We start from the raw sequence: 20,972 nt of genomic DNA, 5'->3' as shown, positions 1-20,972 counted from the left end.
TCAGAAGCACTGTGTAAGGTGTTGGAAACTATTTCTGGACTGAGACACAGCTTTGAAATGAGCCCTTGGAGTAGAAGAAGATACTTTTGTGCTTCTAGAGAACAACTGGAGAGAAGCACAGTGCCTGGAGCATCCTTGCTTCTTGGGGGGAGGCTGTGCAGAGCTGTGGCCCACACAGGTTTTTGTTTGTTTTCCTAGCTAGTGTTTAAAATAGTCCATAATAGTATTGCATTGACTGGTTCAGACTTCAGTGACAAATGCTGGCTTGCAGTCGCTTTAGAGTATGTCTCTGTTTTCAAGTACAAAGTGAATGCCAAGGAATGAGCTTCTGAGATTGTTCTCAGCTCTGAAAATATGAGACTCTGCGGCATAAGGGCTCTAAAAGCTCAAGGTCTCTGATCTATGGGCTTTGTGAGGCATTGCTGCTTGGCTGGGGAAGGTGTGTGGGCCAAGGAGGAGGAGAGGACACCTGGGTAAAGTGAAGTCTGTGGCATGGATGGCCCTGTGTGGTAGTTGCAGGTGGGCTGCCCACAGTGATGGTGTTTATAAATCACTTTGATAACTTTTCAGTGTTCCTGGCAGTTCACTGCCTGTAGGGAGGGAAAAATGTGCAAGGGGATGCTCGCAGTTGTGCTGGAGCCATTTTGGTAGTTTTGGTGTGACAAAAGACCACTGCTGTGCTTTCCTCCAAGGCTTACAGTCTCTTACAGTCTGTACCTGTGGTTCAGGGTATCAGTCAGCTTCAAACACAGCCACACAATTTTAAACTTACTTAGACAGATCTTTTGGGTTGGAGTTTAATTGAAGTCAGTTTTGAGACAGGATTCCTGAGGAAGCTCAGGCACCTTGCAGTAGTAAGGGAGTGCTAGTGGCATCCCAGGGGCTACTATTTGCTTTTACCTCCACCCTGAAGCGATGCTTGAAACTTGTGTGGACTTGCTGTAGATGGAGGTGTGTTGCAGAGACATGGCATGATGTCCTGCTTAGGAGCAGGCCACCAAAGGGCCCCTGCAGTTAGCTGACGACTGGCTCTGGCTGAATGCCACGTGAGTTTGTTGCAGGGCTGGCAGATAAATGGCACATCCACCTGGATGAAGCATTCGTGTTCACTTGGGGCCACGATGTTCGTACTCACTTTCCTTGCTGTTAAGTAACTACTGCCATCTGCATCGGGAGTGAAGGCATCTCTGCCTGTCCCAGTGCACAGACAGGAATGGAACAGTCCTTGCAATGTCCTTACCAACTTCATGAGTAGCAGCATAAAGTGACAAGAGCTGTTGGACTCCTCCCAAAACACAGGAATTCTCACCTGTGTGCACTGTGCTTCCCAACTTACTCCTATGTGAAGTAGCAAAACGTCAGCTGGAGGGAAATGGCTGTGCCCAGTCCCTGTCATGCAAGCTGACATCTCAAGCATGAACACTTGCTTCAAGCAGTCTTTTTGTTGAGAGTCTTGAAATTTCCTTTTAAACCTTGGCATGACCTCTGCCACAGTGTTCCTGTGGCTGGCCAGGGAGACCAAATCTTCTGAGCAGCGCTGGATTCAGCTGCTGCAGTCTAAGCTGCAGGGCTTCTGTGTCTGTATTACTCACTAGCACTCACTAAACAAAACCGTGAGGAGGTGCCGCGGGACACCCAATGAGCTGCTGTACCCTCTGGAAAAGATGGGGCCTCGTCTCGGGACCTGATTATCTCTACAAGACAGCTGTTTCTCTGATCGTTGCCAGCAGCCGAGACTGCAAGGGGTAAAGGCAGGCTTGGTGCAGGACAGCAGTGTTCCCGTTCTTGGAACAGCAGGACACACTTGGCCACACAGGACCCGACCGGAGGAAAGCCTGGCACAGAGCAATTGGATATTTGCTTGGCTGATTTCCTTGTTTCTAATGGAAACACAAATGAAAACCATAAACCGTTAATCTTTAGTTTAGTTTTGCTAAGTATCGAGCAGCATTTTAAAACAATTACTTTGCTTCAGCAGCTGAAGTCGTTAGAGAGGAGAGATTTAGCAGCTACTGCAGCCCAGCATTCGTACAAGAGCAGGCTCACTGCTTGTTTTATGGCAGAAGCTACACAACAGGTAAAACTATTTTCTTCTGAGCTTCTACTTAGAGCTCAGAGCTTGAGGAATTCACAAGTTTTTGCAAAATTGATTTTTTCAAACTGGTTAAAAAAATCTTATGTAAGTGACTTTATTCAAGAAAGTAAATGGAAAAGTACATTTTTACTATTCCTTTGTTTCCCATCTCCCTGTCTCCCATCTGATCAGTGAAATGCTGCCAGGTGTCACAAGTGTCCAGTGAAACACAGGGTTTCAGCTTTGAGCTCTGGCACTGCAGAAGACTGCATTTTTAGACAGAAGTTATGTTGTGATTGTCTGTGCTCTTCCAATCTGCTGTTACCTGCTGCTACTGCCCCAGGAAATGTTAAGCCATTCCATATCTGCATAAAAAGATGCACAGAAGGTTTTGGTATTCTACTCTAGAGTGTGCTGGAAGTTAGTGGGAGAGACAGAAGTCTTAGGCAGATGGTGAATCAGGCTCGCGTTGCTGAACCTTGTTGCCCCTTGTCTTGTGGACTCGGAGCTCTTTGTCATTAAATTCCCACCTTTCCGTCCTTGTTCCTATGTTACAGAATGGTGTAGGTTGGAAGGGACCTCAGGGGCCGTCCAGTTCCAACCCCCTGCCATAGGCAGGGACACCTCCCGCTAGAACTGTATTTGCCTTCTGCACGTTTCCAATCTGAAGCTGAAGTGCTGGAGTGTGGTACCCAGCACCACACTAGCCAAGCCCAGCTCCTTTTGAATCCAAAATAACACTAAAATCATGCGGGGTAGGGGTGATTAGGGTATTGCCAGGGTATGACCAGATGGCATGGCTGGGAGGCTGCTTTTGTCCCCTAAGGCTGTGGCATATTCAGACCCTTAGCTTTAGTGACTCCTTGTCATAACGAATCCAGTGGTGCTGGGGATAACCAGCCCCTCTTGGTTGCTAGGAGATGCTTGAATCATTACTGCTGCTGTGCTGTTGGCACCCAGGTACTTTAATGTTTCCTCCATCTGCAGAATGCTTCTTTGTGGAGCAAAGACAGAGCCTGAGCTGTAAAATCCCTTCTAGATCAAGGGAGATAGAAAGAACACTGGCGAAATGGACAAGCTTTTAAATGCATGAGCAACATCAGTGACTCCATTAGCATTTAAAGCTGTGTTTCATTTAAAGATGCTGTCCTAGTTTTGGCTGGGAATACCAAGTGAAGTATTGCATTTCTTTTCGTGTAGAGCTCCCATAGACTTTCTTTCCCTTGGGACATTCGTGCTAAAAAGACCTTATGAAGTCAGGAGGAAGCATTGCAGCAGGCTGCTGCTCAGCACCCACGTTCCTGTGTAATCAGTCAGTTCTAGGCAGGCAGTTGGCCTCTCTCTGCACAGCACAAACTTCCTAGAAGAGAAAATGCAGCTTGTGGCATTCGTGAGCTTGGGCAATGGATCAGAACAGAGTCCAGCATCTTGATCTGTCACACAGTTCACCAGGTCTCTGAGCCTCAGCTGCCTCTGTTCACCCTCGGTGCCCAGAAGAAAGATATAAAGCCAAATAAAGATCTGTAATAAATAGGACCTGACTAATTTATTCATGCAATAAAACAGCAATAGCCTAAAGTTAACTGAGCAAAAACAGACTTGCAGTAAAGTGCTAAATTAAACCCATCCTGCTGCACAGAATCCACTGCTGGAGTGCATTTGGCAGGAGATGAGGAAGGTGGCGTTAAGTCTGAATGTGTTTTAAAGATTGTTAGAAAGGGCATTCCTTGGGGGTAATTCTGGTTTCCATTATTTTTAGCATTACATTCAGAATATTTAAAAACAAATTGTTCCAGCAACTCTTGGACTGCACTGCAATCCACAGCTGACTATAAAGACATTAAAGACTGACAGGCTCTGGTGCCTTTTTCAGCAGCTAACCAACAGTTGGACATTCTTCTCCAGCTAGTATTTATTACCTGCTTCCTTCTACTGTCTTGTTTCCAGCTTTTAGCCGTGTCTTGTAGCAACTCACTGTGGCAGCACTGCAGTGTGTCCTGCTGTAGCATCTGCAGGTCCAAAGTCTTCTACTCCTCACTGCCCTGGCATGGCTGCCCTGTGTGGCACAGCAGGATAGAGAGCTGCCCGATACAGTACCTCTGCCTGCTGCTGACACAGGTTGCACCTACCAGCACACCCAACACACTGCCCAGAGCATGTTGGGCAGACAAGTACACTTTTGTGCATAAAGACAGCACAGGATTTGGTCAATGTTCTGATGGCAGCAATTAGTCTTAAGTGTTCATGATTTACAGCTAGACTCTGCCCTGTGCCTGCTTTGAATAGTGCCACACTGCAAGCAGCTGTGTGGGCTCACAGGGCAGACTGGAGCAGGTTCTGACCTTCTTGCCTTCTTTGAAGGCAGAGTCACCCTGCTCTTTATGTGATAATGCCTCTGTGTCACTCTTATACCCTTACTAGTTTGCCTTCTGGTCTTCTAGGATGGCTAGACACCCTGATCAGTCGTGCTCATCACCCTGATCAGCAGTGCTCATCGCCCTGTTCTGGCTTTCTGTGGATAAGATTGACAGCTGTTGAAAGAGCAAGTAATACTGCCTCTGCCTCCCAAGGGCCTGCAAAGTGAGAGAACCTGCAATAGGAGATAAAAGTAGAGAGGGCCAGAAATGATGTAACTGGAGGTAAACTGACTTTTAAACAATATAGCCAGAGGAGAACATGGCAAAACTTGCCCTCTTCCTGGAGTCAGAAGCAATTCCAAGCTAACCATGACTCCTGTCCTGTCTCTGCAAATCTCAGCTGTGCAGCCTCTGCAAACTAAAAAATAGCTCTTTGTAGCCTTAGAATATTTCTAGTGCTTGCAACATTTGTTTTAGGCACTGAAGTGAAGCAGCCCTTTAAAAATAAAATACTGACACATGGGAAGGAAACCCACAGTCCATAACATCACTTAGCAGAAAGAGGTTTTGGTGTTTCTAGCTTCCATCTCTCTAATGCACGTTAGTGGTGGATGATGTTGCAAAAGGATCCTGCGCCGTTCATGATGCTGTATAGTCCACAGCTGGTACAGCTGCAGTGGGATTGCATTCACCTTCTGTGGCACTGAGGCTCTCCTGGGCTGTGATTTCCAGCCCCACTTTTCCATCCATCTGACTTCTGTCTGCATGAAAATAGGAAAACTGATGTATTCCTCTGCTTGGTGGATCCTGTTACAGGCTATGGGTGTTAAGCGTGGTCCTGAAGTGTGAACCTTGGATTTGAATATAGTAATTCTTGTCTAGACACTTTCTCTAAGCTTTGTACAAATTGCTAATGTCCTTTTATAAATTATAAATGTTTCTGCAGTGTTCCAGGTAACTTAATACTTCCTGGAAATGAAGCCATTAATCCAATCTCCATCGGAGTTTTTCATGCTGTAATAATGGGTGAGAAAACCTCTCCTCAAATCCTACAAAACACTACAGTGACCTTTTTTCAGATCTCTCCTTGATTTTTGCCCCTAGCATACTGCCAATAAAATATTCAGCAAGGGTTGGGCAGCTGCTCCCCTGCAGCCACTGCTCACTGCCATAGTCGCAGTTCTCTCTCTTTCTATCCTGCAGCTCTTCCAGCTCTCGTGGCCTTTTCCAGTCGTGCAAATATATATGCGTGCTCTTGAATTCATGACTAGGATGGATAATCACTTCAGAGTCTTTGGAAGAGCCTCCCTCCCTCAAGATAAGGATGTGAACAAGTGTTCAATCACAGATTTAAATTGTAAACTCCTTAGAGCAGGAATTGCTTTCTGGTAGGTCTGTGGAATGTGTTTCACTCCAGAGGGCTGTAACTGGAACTTCTGTCCTACTGTGAATAAAACGCTGAGGTTTGTGGGTTTAGAGCTTCGTCATAAAGCCCAGTAAATACAAAGTTGGTACTTTGGACACCAGTAACTAATCACAGCAAAATAATTGCCAGACAGTGTGAAGTGGCATCCTCTGAAGGAGTCACAGGGAACAGAAGCAGGGAGAGTGATGGTTTTGACTTAAAAATCCCAACGTGGCCCCTCTGCACCTGTGGAGACAAATCCCCTCCTGGGAAGGAGGCAACACTCTGGAAGAGAACCACCACCCTGATACCTGCTCGCATGCAGAGGTGTGCTTGGTGGACAAGACCTTCCCTGCCAGGCAAGGTCGTTGTCTGCAGGGCTTCTGGGAGTGGCCAAGCTTAGGTGTTCCTGCCTGAGAGCGGCTTTGCTGGCTGCTCCAGAACGCTGCAGGCTGGTTGGCAGGCGACAGGGCAAACTGCTGCTGCTTGTCTTGCAGCTACAGTCGTTCTGAAGGCCACTGCTAAGAGGCTTTTGTTCTCTGCCTTGCTTAGCCTTTTACCTTTCCCCTCTGCTTCACTGGTGGTTTTGATCCGTTTCATTGTGCCCTCTTGTCCAAGCTGCGGTGCCTGCCCCTGCTTGCCCTAGGGCTGTGCAGCAGCTCTGGTGAGGGCTCGCTGGGGCACATGTGTGAAGGTGATTCGTAGGAACTGCCCATGTGGATTTTATTGCGAGACATGGGCAGGGGTAGGCAACACACTTGCAGCAGTTAATCCTTTGTTCCTGATGAATGATTCTGTACCCTGTACACACATTCCCGTGTGGGGCAATAGCAATGCCACATCCTCAGCATTTCCCCTGTTTACTAGTAAAACAGACCTTACTGACCAGCAGCTGCCTCTTGGGCTACAAGCAGGACCACACTTCTGTGTGGAAGCCTGGTCTTGCCAAATCTTGCTGAGGTTAAATCACACAGTCAGGGGCAGGCTGTCCTTGATTTCTGTGGCCTTTGGATTCTTAGCTGTACAGATACAAGACAGTAAATGCCTGGGGAAAGCCAGGCTTTAAAATACCAAGGCATTAGAAATATTAAGCTGCAGAAGGCAGATGTGTCTTTAGATGAACTTCTGTGGAGGGAAGAGTGGGAGAGCACCTGCCAGGAGTGGGAGAGGATGTCACTTCACACCAGAAGTGTTTGAATCACCCCTTGCAGCGCTTTAGCTTGCAGTTGAGAGCACTCAGAGCACTGGAAATCTGGACAGTTTCTTCCCAGTAATGATTTACTGTATGGAAAAAAGGAGGCCTAGGAAAGTTTTGGATGACAACCCAGAGGGTGGAAGTGAGTGATCGCAGTAGCTGAGCCATCACTCACTGTGCTGTCCTCATCTGTTGGAGGGGTGGAGGTGGAGGCTGTAAGGAGTAGCTGTCTGGGGAGACAAATTGGTTGAAAAAGTTTTGTCTTTCAGGTTTCCTGATATTGACCCCGAGAGTAAAATCAATTCTAAAATCAATGTGATGCACATGCTGAGCACACCTGGCTCTGAAGCGTTCTGGCCGTGTGGAAGATGCGAGTGCCGCGGGGGCTGTCCTTATTTCCTTACCGGAGGCACGCCCGAGGCACGGACGCCAGCCCGGGGGCCGCCCCCGCAGCGCGCAGCTTCCCCTGTGGCCTGAGCTGGGAAGGAGGAAGGTGCACCTGTGACGCTGCGGCAGGCAGGACAGGGCCAGCTAGTTGGAAGAGTCAGAAACTCTTGTGCTGCTTGTAGCAGAAGAATCACAGAGTGCCAGGGGCTGGAGGGGACCGCCAAAGCTCACCCAGTCCAACCCCCCTGCCAGAGCAGGATCTCCTAGACCAGGTCACACAGGTTGGCAAATAGGCAGGTTTTGAATATCTGCAGAGAGGGAGACTCCACAAGCCCCCTGGGCAGCCTGTGCCAGGGCTCTGTCACCCTCGGAGGGAAAAAATTCCTCCTCATGTTTACATGAAACTTCCTATGCCTCAGCTGCCACCCATTGCCCCTGGCACTGGGCATCACCCAGCAGAGCCTGGCTCCAGCCTCCTGGCACTCACTCTGCACATATTGATAACCATTGATGAGGTCACCTCTCAGTCTCCTCCAAGCTCCAAGCCCCAGCTCCCTCAGGCTCTCCTTGTAAGAGAGATGTTCCATTCCCTTCAGCATCTTTGTGACTTTAAGTTTAGACCCAACTCATCTGTGTGCTTGTGGCTGAAGTATTGTGAAAACCCTTTCTTGCTGAAGTGAGGTTTTTGGAAGCAGGTCTCTGAGTTTCTCTCCTAGCTAGCAGTTCATCTGGGATGTGCTGCCAGGACAAGGCTATTAAAGCTAAGTGACAGTGCACATTTCACTAATTTAGGGTGATGTGAAGCCTTTCACGTTCCAGGTAAGTTCATGCCAGGGTGCTCTTTGCTCCGTGAGACAAGAGAAAGACTGCTCCTGCTCTTTAGCAGATTGCAGAAATTTAAGATGACTTTCATTTACCTGGAGGTCTGTGTGTTCATCAGGTGGTGATCAGTGGTGAGCAGTCTGGAGCCACGACTGTGCTCTGAACATATGATATTGCTTTGTGCCATTACTTTGGACACTTACTCCAGGCACACGGAGCGGTTTTGTTTCAAGGTGAACTGCATCAGTCACCAAAATTAGGTATTTATTGCTAGGGGAAGAAATTCCTTCCCCCTCCCTAGAAGTCAGCAGTGTCTGCTGGCATGATTTTTACAATATTGGTTTTATAAGAGCAGTTTCTCACTTTTACTCGTCTGAGAATTGAATGAGTTTTTGCTGCTGCTTTGCTGGCTTCACAGAACATTTCCCTGCAATCATTTAACACACTATTAAATTCTAGAGTATGTTGTCTGTACATCTGATAATTTGATTTTGAGTGATGTTTGTGTGTCATTTTAGCCACAAGAGCAATGTTGGTAGCATGTAGTCAGCCTTTTAGCAAGGAGCTCAGAAAGAGCTGGAGAAGGGCTGGTGTGTAGCTGGCAGCGACTGGAAGGGATTACTCCCCAGCAGCTTCTGAGGCTCACTTCACTTAAACTTGCTGCTTTTCCCTCAGCTTCTTCAGTTTCTTCTATTTAGTCCAAACTGTGCAAAATTTCATTTCATAAAGCTATTTTAGAACAGTTTGCAGCTTCCCGTGCACAGAACATGAAGTACTCTGAAGTCTCTGCTTCTCTCTGGATGTCTTCATGTCGCATGCTGTTACCTGGGGGCTATCAAGTGGCAGAGAGGCCAAACAGAATATTAACTGGAGCCAGTCTTTGTTTTCCAGTTCTGAGCCTTGTTACCCACTGCAGCTCATTGCACTGAAAGCAAAAACTATTAATGCCACACCGTGAGCATGAAGGAGTGTCTGAGTAGCAGAGGTGTTACAGTGGTTTTAGCAATTTAGCAGCTGGGGGAGCTGTACAAACGGCTGGTGCCCTCTCTTCCACCAGCTGCAGAGACTGAGATGCTGTGACCAGCAGAACAGCTCATCCTTTGCTGCTTCTTTCACAGAATCACAGAATCAACCAGACTGGAAGAGACCTCCAAGCTCAGCCAGCCCAACCTAGCACCCAGCCCTGTCCAGTCAACCAGACCATGGCACTAAGAGCCTCATCCAGGCTTTGCTTCAACACCTCCAGGCACAGTGACTCCACCACCTCCCTGGGCAGCCCATTCCAATGCCAATCACTCTCTCTGCCATCAACTTCCTCCTAACATCCAGCCTAGACTGCCTCCGGCACAGCTTGAGACTGTGTCCTCTTGTTCTGTTGCTGCTTGCCTGGCAGCAGAGCCCAACCCCACCTGGCTACAGCCTCCCTGCAGGTAGCTGCAGACAGCAATGAGCTCTGCCCTGAGCCTCCTCTGCTGCAAGCTGCACACCCCCAGCTCCCTCAGCCTCTCCTCACAGGGCTGTGCTCCAGGCCCCTCCTCAGCCTTTCTGCCCTTCTCTGGACACCTTCCAGCACTTCAACATCTCTCTTGGATTGAGGAGCCCAGAACTGGACATGGTTTGGCTTTGTGTATTTTGCTTTTTCTCCCTGGAAGCCTTGTCCTGGGTGATCCTGTTGTGGTTTGTGAACCTTGAATCTATCATGGGCTTCAGCAGTAATTAGTAAGGTGGATGTTGATGGAGACGTTCTGACCTGCATTCTTCATGAATATTTCACCACAGTGAAAATTTCACACCCTATAAATCACTAATGAAAATGTCATTTCCCAGCTGCTTTTACCTGACGTGCTGTTAATCTTGCTGTACTCATTGGAGGCAGAATTACTGTCAGATTTGTAATACAGAAAGGAATTGATTTTTAATTAGTGACCTCAATACTGGTGCTTAAAAATTATTTTTCAAATGGTGATTTAATGCTATCAGCTTCACTCCCTGTAGTGAGGTTTTGTAGACTGCCATTCAAGCAGATGCTTTGAAGGACAGCACAGCAGCTGTTGGGGTTGAAGGGATTAAGGAGAAGAGCAATGGTGCAGGTAAAGTGGCTTTGAAGGCAAGAAGTGTTCAGTTCTGGGCCCCCCAGTTTAGGAGGGACATTGAGATGCTTGAGCGTGTCCAGAGAAGGGCAAGGAAGCTGGGGAGAGGCCTTGAGCACAGCCCTACGAGGAGAGGCTGAGGGAGCTGGGATTGGTTAGCCTGGAGAAGAGGAGGCTCAGGGCAGATCTTATTGCTGTCTACAACTACCTGAAGGGTGGTTGTGGCCAGGAGGAGGTTGCTCTCTTCTCTCAGGTGGCCAGCACCAGAACGAGAGAGGACACAGCCTCAGGCTGTGCCAGGGGAAATTTAGGCTGGAGGTGAGGAGAAAGTTCTTCCCTGAGAGAGTCATTGGACACTGGAATGGGCTGCCCGGGGAGGTGGTGGAGTCGCCGTCCCTGGAGCTGTTCAAGGCAGGACTGGACGTGGCACTTGGTGCCATGGTCTAGCCTTGAGCTCTGTGGTAAAGGGTTGGACTTGATGATCTGTGAGGTCTCTTCCAACCCTGATGATACTGTGATACTGTGAAACCCTATGAAACCCATTGCCTTCTGTACAGGTGAGGCTGTCTTGGCTGAAGTGACAGTCACCTTGTTTTTCATCTCGGCTCAAAGTGCTCTTGAACCAGACCACCCAGCCCATGGATGGCATTTCTTGAAGGCAGTTATTGCAAGACAGATTAGTGCATTTGGAAAGGCTGTAAGTGATTTTTGCCTGATCTATGATTTGTGTCCTTCTTTCTTCATCAAGTGATTTGTATCATTGCCAGCACCTGTGTGTGTCCGGCATCTGTATTTTAAGGGATACAGAATGGCAAGGCACAAAAAGAGGGCATCTTCCCTGAGGTTGTCACTGCAGGTTACCTAACTGCCTCCATGAAGAAAGCTACTGAGGCATCAGAGTAGGATGGTTGCTGTTGGAGATGTCTGCTGAAGGATGGGACCTGTGCCATCCGAGGGAGCTGCAGCCTTCGCCTTGCCCGAAAGGCAGCCTCTGGCTGCACTTTGCTGTCCTGCCTGTTGCTGACTGCAGTGACAAAATTGTTAGGTGCTGATCAGTGTCTGTGAAGCCTTCAGCTCATTATCTTCTGGGGAAAAGTGGATTTCCAGACATCAGCTCCTGCCTGTGAACTCGTAGGCCTGAGTAACCCTTGTGCCGACAGATGCTGCCCAGTGTAACCCCTGCAGGCTGGGGGATGGTAGCACCATCTCCTTTCAGGGGAAGGTGTGGGACTCTCACCTGGATTTTGAATGCTCCACAATTAAGGGCTGTCTGTGTCCGGTGATTCAGCCCTTGACAAGGTTAGAGGCTTCTCATGGATCTACTGCTGTGGCTTTTCCTGCAGAAAGCATAGTCCAAACTATCTGGGGGATAAGTTCTGAGGTCTCTTATTTAATCTTGAGCATTAAAGAGATAAGTTTGCCCCAGTTCACCTGACAGAGCAGATACCTGACATGTCTAAAAGAAGACCTCTTTCTATAGCTGCAACAAATATGAATTTAAGAGCTTGAATTACCCAGGTTTCACCAAAATGAAACCCAGTGCCTCTGTCCACATTGCTGAGGTTTAGAGCAAAGCTCAATTCCTAGATTCAGAGCACTCTTGTTTGCAAACGTTATCGTTTGTGACTAACAACTCCATCATGTCTGAGACCATGGAGCTGTGACATGACTAAACCCCCCTCTGCCAGACTACAGGCTGCTTTATGCTTTATAGAGGCTCGTAACTGCTGTGATTCACTGTCTGGAGAGAACTCCTCTCTCTGAGGTGCTTTGTCTGAATCGACGCTCCGAAAGCAGCTGTCTCTGGCATCAGTTGTATTTGCCTTCAGCAGGACAGTCTCCTTTTCAAGAGGAGAAAGCAAGCATCTTTTTGAGGAGCAGATTAACCATAACAGCCACTTTTGATGTCTTAAACTGCAGAGGCTGTAGCTGCCACAGGAAATGCACTCAGACAAGCAGCCTTCTCTGCACATCAAGCCACATTGAAAGGGGTAGTGAGGCTAACACAGTATCATGATACATTGCCTCTTTGAAGGCTGGTCCATTTGTATTCTATCTTAACCTGCATTTGGGCTGTGTTTTGAAGGCTGTAAAAGCAGCTTTGGTTCAGGACCGTGTGCTTTCCAAATCTTTGTTCTCCCATACTGAGAATGCAGGAAGTGGAATGAATTCACCTGTTCCTTCCCGCAGCTTTGAAGGGCAGCCTCATTATACCTCTGGTTTTAGGCAACATTTTTCTTTGACCAGAATTAGTTGTTCTGTCTTGGTGCAGTTTGCAAAACAGTTTGCGCTCCCCAGTGCCGCTGTGAGAGCTCCAGGCAGCCTGTGGTGAATTCAGCAGAGCAAACCTTGCAGGGCAAGGCAGGTTTGCAGAACGGATCCCCAAGCTTGTATTGTCAAACACTTTGACAAAATGAGAAGTAAAATTTGTTGTTGATAAATTGCAGCGATGCACATGGGAGGAAAAACACACTCAGTGATGGTCTCTGAACTAGCTATTAACTCCGAGATCTCTTTCCTGAGTGGTTTTGTAGAACTATCCATTATATTGTCAACTCAGCAGCAAAGCAAAACAAACTAAACCCTCAACTGGAATGGGAGGAATTACTAGGAAAAGACTAGAGAATAAAGCAAAAAGCATCATGTGTGGCTGTATAAATCTGTTCTGCACCCACATTTTAAACACTTTATCCAGTTCCAGCCACCCTCTGCTTCCCAGCCTCCCTTTTCAGCGAGTGATGCTATGGCAGGCAAAGGCACAGGCTTGCCGAGATGGAAAGAGTATGTGAGGATGGATAGATAGGCTCATACTGGTTACAACAGCAGAGAGATAGCTGAGGTGGGCTATGATTGCTGTGTATGACATGACAGGTGGCTTGGGGAAGTGTGAGAACAAGCCAGCTTCAGATAAGATGGTTGCAGAGCAGACTTAGGACAGCTGAAGGCAGGCACTTCTCATGGCAGCTCAGCTGGGCTGTGGAACTCCACCATTTAGCATCGCTAAATCTAAAGCCCTGAGCCATCTGTTTACATCTTGATTGCATCACAAGATAATACAGATCTGACAGAAGGTGATGGATTTATTCTTAAAACAACCTCCCTTCAGAAGGGCAGAAGGGCACCATTTGTAGAAGTCACCTCGTGTACTATAAAATCCCAAGGAGAATATTTCCTACAGAAACAAACACCCCCCCAAAAGCCTACAAGAACAAAAAAATCAACCAAACAAAAAACCCTCAACCAACCAAACCTATGAACAAACAAACCAACCACCACAACCTTGAAAATACACTTGTTAGTGGAAGTCAATAAGCAGCTAGAGGTGAAAAGCTTCCTAGCTCGTAAGCCAGCATAGGGGGTTCCGGCGTAGCTGTGCATAGGCCGTTCTGAGGAGACGGAGAGTTGTTTTGTCCTTAACTGAGAGCTTCAGTGACACCAGTAGGAAGGAAGGACAACAGTGGGCCCACTGCACAAGGGGCAATAACAGCACATGGCTTATGATGTCTTTTTCCAGGATAATTTTCCTCATGCCCATTTCAGGTAGACCCCCAAAAGTCCACTGGGCTGTTCAGACTGAGAGAAGAGCAAAAGGTTCAGCAAAACAACTGGGGGTTAAGGACTGAAGCCTAAGTGCTTCTGTGTCTTTTGGGGCTAGTTCGCATAGGTGCTGTGCCACGTACACGACTCAGAGCTCTCGTGACGTGGTTTTCTGGCATGGGCACATGCAGCCTCGCACACCTCACTGCTTCCTCTAGTTCCTGGAGACGTCAGTGTTTAAGGGGAAAACGTCTGTGAGCTGGCTGGTGGACGACTAGCAGATAGAGGGAATGGTGGGAGGCTCTAAAGAAAGAAGAGAGAGTGTGTGACAAGTGTTATTTTTACTCTAAATGGCTGCACTTTAGCTCGTTGAGACTTCTAATGGTTGGAGTTTGTTCTCGGCAGAAGGGGGAAGGAATCCCACAGGCAGAAAGCCTGAGGGAGTTGTGCATAATTTGCAATCAGTCCAGAAATAAAGGCCACATTCCAAAAGGGCTGAGCGTGTTTGTAGCCAAGATTTTAATCTGGCATGGGATTAGCCCAGAAAATTACGGTTGCAATTTGTGTGTCTGACTCTGTAGTTCATTAAAATGATTCACAGTATCACAGTATCATTAAAGGTATCATTCAAAGGAAGGGGAGCCAGGGGAACTGCTAAGGGCTGCTCAGGCAGGTCACCACTCCACTGCTTATTCAGGACTGTGTAGTAAAAGTGACCTTGATGGAGACTCTGGCTGATGAGAAGGAAAGTGGGGCCCAAATCCTTTCTGTGCTTTTCTGATTTATTGATGACTTTGAGGAGGTCAGCATAAGCTGAATCCTGAAGCAGCAGGTTCTTCTCACTGTTTTCCTTCCTGAGGAGCAAAGAGAAAGGGAGGGCAGAGGGAAACCAAGAGAGATGCAGTCTCTCCCTTCCCACCTGGAGACCAGGGAGCTCACTGTGCGCCTGAAGATCAGAGAAATCCTTTCAGACATGGAGTGCAGGAGAGGTAGGTGGCTGTGCTAAGCCGATTTATGAGTGACTAAGCAAGATTCTCATAGCTGTGTCTCTCTGCATCTTGCTGTGCCCGCCTACCTTCTGAGCATCAGCAGTTGTGCTTTGGCTGAGTTAGTTTGTGAAGCTGGCCTTGTCCTGGGAGGGGCCAAGAGCACTCACACAATCTGCTGCACTACTGCAGAGCTCAGCAGCAAGTGCTGCAGCAGCTGTGTGTTCTGCAGCTACAGACAAATGGCTGTTGTCTTACAGAAGTAACAAAGCTGTGACTGGCACGTACAAAGGATTGGCACACTTCAAAACTTGTCCTCTTTAGGCTGCTGTGTAGCAGAAGTACATTGCTGAGAAGTGACTTTTTCTTCTGCTTTGGGAGTTTGTTTGCCTGAAATCAGCCTGCACTATCCAGACATTGGAGTTGGTAGCTGGCTCATCCGATGGCTTCACGAGGTACCAGAAGCTTGAACTCTGCCATGTTTTCTGCAGCAATTTATCACAGGTAGCTTGCTCTCCTGGCTCCCAGGCCCAGCTGAAACTGGGAAAAGATGCTATGCTCTTCTATACGGCAGTCTCCGTATCTACCAGCATTGCTTAGATCAGAGCTCGAGACCAAGCTCATAGCATTCTCCATTCAGAGCACGTTCTCCATCTGCTTTTGATGTGTTATTCTTGAGGGAAGGTTTGGTGACTAAACATTAGCAATGTAGTGACTGCAGTGGGTGTCCATGAGTCAGTGTTAGCTTATTCCTTTGTAACGGAGCAGGCATTGAATCAAAACACACTTGATAACAGAAATGGTAATGAAGCTGTATCATAGCCATGATTTATAATTGAAGGTTAAGATATGCTCCTTACTCATCCTTCCTTCCCACGGTGCGGTTTTGGAAGGCAAACTTTAAGAGAGGGCTGGAAAATGGAAGAGCTGTGTGAAGTGTCTGTCACTCAGAGGGCTGGAGCATCCCAGGGCACATTCAGAGGAGGAGGTAAAGCAGAGCACAAGGCTGGTAGGACTTGCTGGATTGAGGGTGGTTGTGTTGTTTTGCCTTGTTCCTCTCTCCAAAGCAATTTCACAGGGAGATATTTGTGTTCAGCATTACCTAATCAGGTGACTCTTGTTCACAGTTTTCTGTGGGGAAAAAAAAGCCACACAAGAGGAAAAAATACAGACTCTCCCTCTTCTCACATTGTTTTAATCTTCACTTGCCTTCATGTGAAGAAAGCCCACAGTTCTCATGGGGAGAGAGAAGAAAAGTAAGGGTCCAGATTTACAAAGTGGTGGGAAGATTATCAGGGAGCCTGAGGATCATTTCATTCTAATGCAAGAAATTCCAAAGGAGTCACTGAAGTGCTTCACAGTGGGAAATGTTTGCTCTATGGCTATGCAACTAGTGGAAGACCAGCTTAGATCTGGCAGTGGAAATCGCTGGCGCAGCTTGAGGCTGCCAAGAAAACGCAGGAACATCAACTAAGCAGTGAGCTGCTGAGTTGTGGAGCTGATTTTCTGCAGCAGTGTAAGCTGCCAGAGGCATACTCTGTGATCCATGTGGAAACACTGGGGTTCCAAAGTGCTGGGCATCGGGTTGTGGCAGGCACTGATTACAGTGACTGCCCGAGTTAATAACACTGATCATGTTCAAATAGTGTTACTAGCTCATGTGTGATGGTACCATTCAGAGACAACTGCCCTGAAGGGAGTACAGGTGATTAGGAGAGACCTAGCAGACACTGTGGGTGCTCTTCTGGTGGTGGGTAGCTGGGCTGTGTCGTGGAGGCAGGGAATTAAAGTGGCCAAGCCAGGAATTATAGAAATAGAATTATTTTATTTTCCTGGAGCCCTGCCCTCAAACTCTGTACAAAATTCATTTAGTTTACTGACAGATTCAGTTTGATTGGGAGTCCTTAAAAAAAAAAGACATTCTAGACAAATGTAGACATTTAGGAAGTCAGGAAATGGAAAAGGCTAAGCTGTAAACACAGCCTTACTCCATTATCAGTCAGGCTGAGCAGAAGATTAAGGGAGCAGCAGGCCTTGCCGCACCTCTCACAGAGGTGAGGTAGGCATTTGGCAGTGAGCCCTTGCTGGGTTCCTCTGCGGAAGCAGCCTTCTGACGCTGCAGGCAGCATCTGGTAGTGTTCACCCACACAGCCTGATGCCAGAGCCACCAAACTCAGAAGTACCTCGAGCACTCCTTCCGCGGGTGGGATGGTCGTTGGACGACGCTGCCTTCACCACCGCGGGGGAGAGACAGGGTTGCTGGTGTCCCCAGTCCAGGAGGCAGCCAGGAAGCTGGCTGCTGAAATGGTCCGAGAGTGGCTGGTCCTGATGTTGCTGGTGGCTCTCTCGACCCCAGGGCTTGCCAAACCTGCAGGTCTGCACAGCAGGGTGCAAAGTGGGGAGCACCGTCCAAAGGCAGGGATGGGGTAAAACTGAAAGCCGTGCAAAAAGGTGAGAGCTGTTCGGAAGCAGGGACGGGCCAGTCACGGCAGGAACCTGTCCTGTCGGGTACTCTGTAAAGATGGGGACCTCTCAAGGTGGGAACCTTGTCCTGTTCTCCCTTGCTCTAGTTAGGCTTTTCTAGACAAAGTGTCCATTTACCATTGGTACTGGATTTAAAACCCAGCCGAGCACCAACCCGATTCCAGCGCGGGCTGCCACGCAGGCCAGCCCACGTGTGGAAAGGCAGCTTTTGCTGTTCCCCCTTCAAGCCCACAGGGCCAGGGCAGAGGAAAGCAGTTTTTGCACCTACTTCTCCCATTCAAGCCCACAGAAGGGGAGGGAGAAGAAAGGAATTTGGCGGTACCTCAGGACAGGCTGCCAATGTGAGATCAGCTTCATTCCATACAATGGAGCTAAGGCAAAAACTTTCCAAAGAGTGGCCTTGTGCTAATGGACCTGATTCTGCTGCTGTCAGGTAAAGACATGGAGAACGTTAACAGACTGGTTGTTAGGAAAGACACTGGACTCTGCTGCCTCCTGCTTTGGCTGCTCAGGACTGCTGATACAGCAAACTATTTCTGGGGACCCAAGATACAACTTTTAAAAGCCTGATTTTTGCCCTGCTTTACTTGACTCTGAAAATACCCCGGAGCCTGTGGCTGCCAGCATGGCTGGTGTATCTGAGTGGCAGCTCTGCTTCCCCTGGCTTGGGGAGCCTCCCCAGCTCGGAGGTGTGAGTAACCTTTGCTGGGAGCCAGCGCCAGCAATGCTGCTGGCAGCGCCTGGCCGTGCTGGTGCTCCTGCGAAAGGGCAGAGCAGCAACGCATGTGGCAAGCAAAGCAGCACTGGTGGCAGCTGCGCTGAGGGGAGCGGCTCCGAGCCTCTTGGTGGCACAGAGAGCAGAGAAGGCTTTAAAACACTTCTGCCTTCGGCTCAGCCTTGCTACACTGGCACTGTTTAACCTGTAACTCCAGCTGCTGAGTGCAGAACTGCTGCAAGAGGAAGCCTGGTGGCTGGTACAGGATCTCCTCTTGAGGACCTCAGCGTATAAGTCTTGCAGTGTAAGTACTACAGGTAGCAGAGGACATTAGTACTGCTTGTAGGATCTGTGCTATACAGCTTGTGAGCATCTTGGCTCTCTGTGGGCAGCCTCCACTGCCTCCAGAAACAGGGCACTGCCACCGCTGTCTCGGTAGGTAGGACAGAGGTTATTCTGCCTGCCAGGTGGTATCTGCTCTGCTCTGGGAGGAGTTCAGGAGACTTCCCTTGCTGAGGAATTGGTATGCAGACTGGAAGCAGGACTCAGGCAAACCTTGTCTGCTGTGGGAAAATCTGTCCTGATAGGAACATTCAGTCTCACCTGTGCTTGCCTCTGAGTCCTGGACAGGCCTCAGAAGTGCTTGAGATACTGTGTCTCAAAGTGTTTGAAGTAGTTCTTCTGAGCTGAGGCTTCAAACTGGTGATGGTGGCTAATGGAGCCACCACTTGTATCAAGCAGTGTGAAACGTGGCTGGAGAGTGCCTCTCACTTCTCTAGCTCAGCGGATCAAGAATTGGTTTCCACTCCTTACATCGCTCTGTAGTCTGAAGCTCAGGTGCCTACCTGAATGCATTCAGATAGCTCTAGTGGCTATTGCTGAGGCTTCCCTAAAGCAAATCAGGAATATGGCATCTCCAGTTCCAGCAGGTTGATCCATGCTTTCCCTTATGGAAGCATTTTGTCACCTTCTCCCACCACTGCTATCCCTGAGAGCAACTGGTGAGAAGAATTCAGAGAGCGTGGTGAAAGAAAGACATTAAGCAGAGTTTGACATTTGCTGAATCTGCTTCTGGAGACTTTGAAACAGTTCAGGGAGTTGGGATGTGTCATTTTCATTCTCTCTCATTCTCTTCAACTTTTATTACACAGACTTCATTTAAATGTCTCCGATGGCATCAAACATTGCTGGGACTGGATGCGGAGCTGTGCTGGGTTGTTGTTTGTTCGATCTGTTAGAGCCCACAGCTTGATCTTGAAATGGAGCATTTCGTTGTGACATTTTTCTGACATTATAACTTGAGTCAATGAAAGTTGTTTCAGGTAACATTAGTACTTTCTTGCATATTTAATGCACTGCAGTTAAGTCTCTGCAGCTGTTGCCAAAGTTTGTGGCCAAAACCTTAAAAAAATACGGAAACTGGAAATCTTGGTTAAAAATGATAAGAAGATTATTCCAGATGTTTCCCCATGGTAGTGCTTCCTTTGTGCTTAGTAGACAGCTTGTGTGCTGCTGTCGTGGAGGGGATTTCTCTATTCCCCCTCTGTTAGGGGGAGGTGAGAAATTAATTTGAGGCGGTATTAATTTTTTATAAATTTTATTATTAAAATTAATATTTACAAATGGGTACCACCCCAAACCACTATGAAATCAGGGTCGTTTGCAAAGTTATGAAAACAGCTTGGGATATATTTACAGGGATTGATTATTAAATGGAAATATCAAATTATCAACTATAGACAGAAAGATTCCATTAGGCTTAATGCCTCTTAACAACTATACCGTTTGCCCAGTAGGGGCTGAAACTGTGTCTGCTCTTAAGACAGAGGTAACTTATATTACAAAGGAATTAAAGCTTGCTTAGATGTGTTGCTCTCGAGTATTAATCATTAATCACCCTCCCGGGATTGTGTCACAGCGTGTGCCCAGTATTCGGGTCTTGGTGAGGCTGGAATCTGTCCTGGCTTGAAGGGGATGATAAGGTTCCCAGTCTCTGGGGTAAACAGGATTTCTCTAACCTTCTCTCCTGGAGTGAAGTGGTCTCTGCTTTGGTGCTGCTGCTTCTTCTGGAAGCCGTGTCCAGAGATGATCAGCTGGCAGGATTTCCAGGTGCAGGAGAAGGATCTGTCCATGCAGCTTTTAGCTTCTGACAGTCGTCTCACAGCTGGCAGGCTGTGTTTGTAGGTTAGCAGACAGTCTGAAGGTCTGCTGGGCCTGGATCTTTCCAGACTAACAGAACAGCTTATAAGCAGTATATGCCAGGCAAGCAGGGTCTGCTGGGCTACAGGGAGACTTGAGCTCCGTAGATAAATGCAGGATAGCAGCCAGTATGTATGGCTTAGGCAGGGGGCTCTCGGCTCCCCAGATATGTACCAAATACAGGCATGCATGCACTCTGCTTCTCAAAGGGTTTGCAGACAGCTTAACTGCACCTTGAGATCAATGCAAGAGGGCTGAGCCTCAGAGATGCTTGCAAGTGAGTAAGGCCTGATCCTGTGTCTAGGCCATGCAAGCAGGTCTGTGCTGCTATGTGAATCAGAGAGCTGAGCTTGAACTTCTGAACGCTCTGAATGCTCTGAACTTCTGAACACGGGGTGCATCTTTGCACCCCTCTTTATAGACTCTGAGCCGAGATTCGTGGCTCATTTGGACATCTAAAGTGACCAATCAGGCTGGCAGTAAGCCAAACCTTACCTTAATAGGCAGTAGCAGTTTGCCTGGACCCTCCCAATAGGGGATTACCTGGGCGGACCCCAGGGGTACACGGACTGGGTGTGTGTTTGTTACACAACCTGTTTACTGCCATAGGTCCCTAGCAGAAAAACATGTCCAGGCATGTAAAGGCATAGAGAAGCCTCAGTTTTGGGGCTGCTGCCCCTCCACCACAGCTGCCCAGGATGCTGTGCACACAAATTCAAGG

General features: G+C 48.1%; 1 long non-coding RNA gene across 3 annotated transcripts in view; it reads left to right on the top strand.

Annotated features, from left to right (window-relative positions):
• Window positions 1–20,972, top strand: part of LOC135180972 (uncharacterized) — a 227,069-nt gene that overhangs the window by 150,107 nt on the left and 55,990 nt on the right. Inside the window, exon 4 of one of the 3 annotated variants that reach the window (XR_010304630.1) lies at window positions 10,888–13,027. The exons of the other annotated variants lie outside the window; for them this stretch is intronic. This is a non-coding gene — a long non-coding RNA (uncharacterized LOC135180972). Of the gene's footprint in view, window positions 1–10,887; window positions 13,028–20,972 lie in introns of those variants that run through there. 3 annotated transcript variants of the gene reach the window in all.

This window comes from Pogoniulus pusillus, chromosome 13 (genome assembly GCF_015220805.1).
Source record: "Pogoniulus pusillus isolate bPogPus1 chromosome 13, bPogPus1.pri, whole genome shotgun sequence".
Classification (NCBI taxonomy): domain Eukaryota; kingdom Metazoa; phylum Chordata; class Aves; order Piciformes; family Lybiidae; genus Pogoniulus; species Pogoniulus pusillus.
This window is presented reverse-complemented; position numbering and strand designations above follow the sequence as displayed.